Raw genomic sequence first — 230 nt, 5'->3', positions numbered from 1 at the left:
AAAAAAAAAAAAAAAAAAGAATGAAAGATGAGTGTTAGGAATATATATACACACAACATAAATATAGAAAAATACAGCTGATGAATCCAGAGTGTATACACACACACAAAAGAAAAAAGAGGAATGGAAATGAAAAAGAAAAAAAAAAGCAACACATGCAAAAATACCTCTAAACACATTTATCTTCATGTATGAGTGTATTCTCTTGTATATTTTCTTTTCTTTCTTCC

The sequence above is a fragment of the Trypanosoma theileri genome (genome assembly GCF_002087225.1).
Source record: "Trypanosoma theileri isolate Edinburgh chromosome Unknown TM35_Tth_44_V1, whole genome shotgun sequence".
Taxonomy (NCBI): domain Eukaryota; phylum Euglenozoa; class Kinetoplastea; order Trypanosomatida; family Trypanosomatidae; genus Trypanosoma; species Trypanosoma theileri.
Note: the sequence above shows the minus strand (reverse complement) of the source record.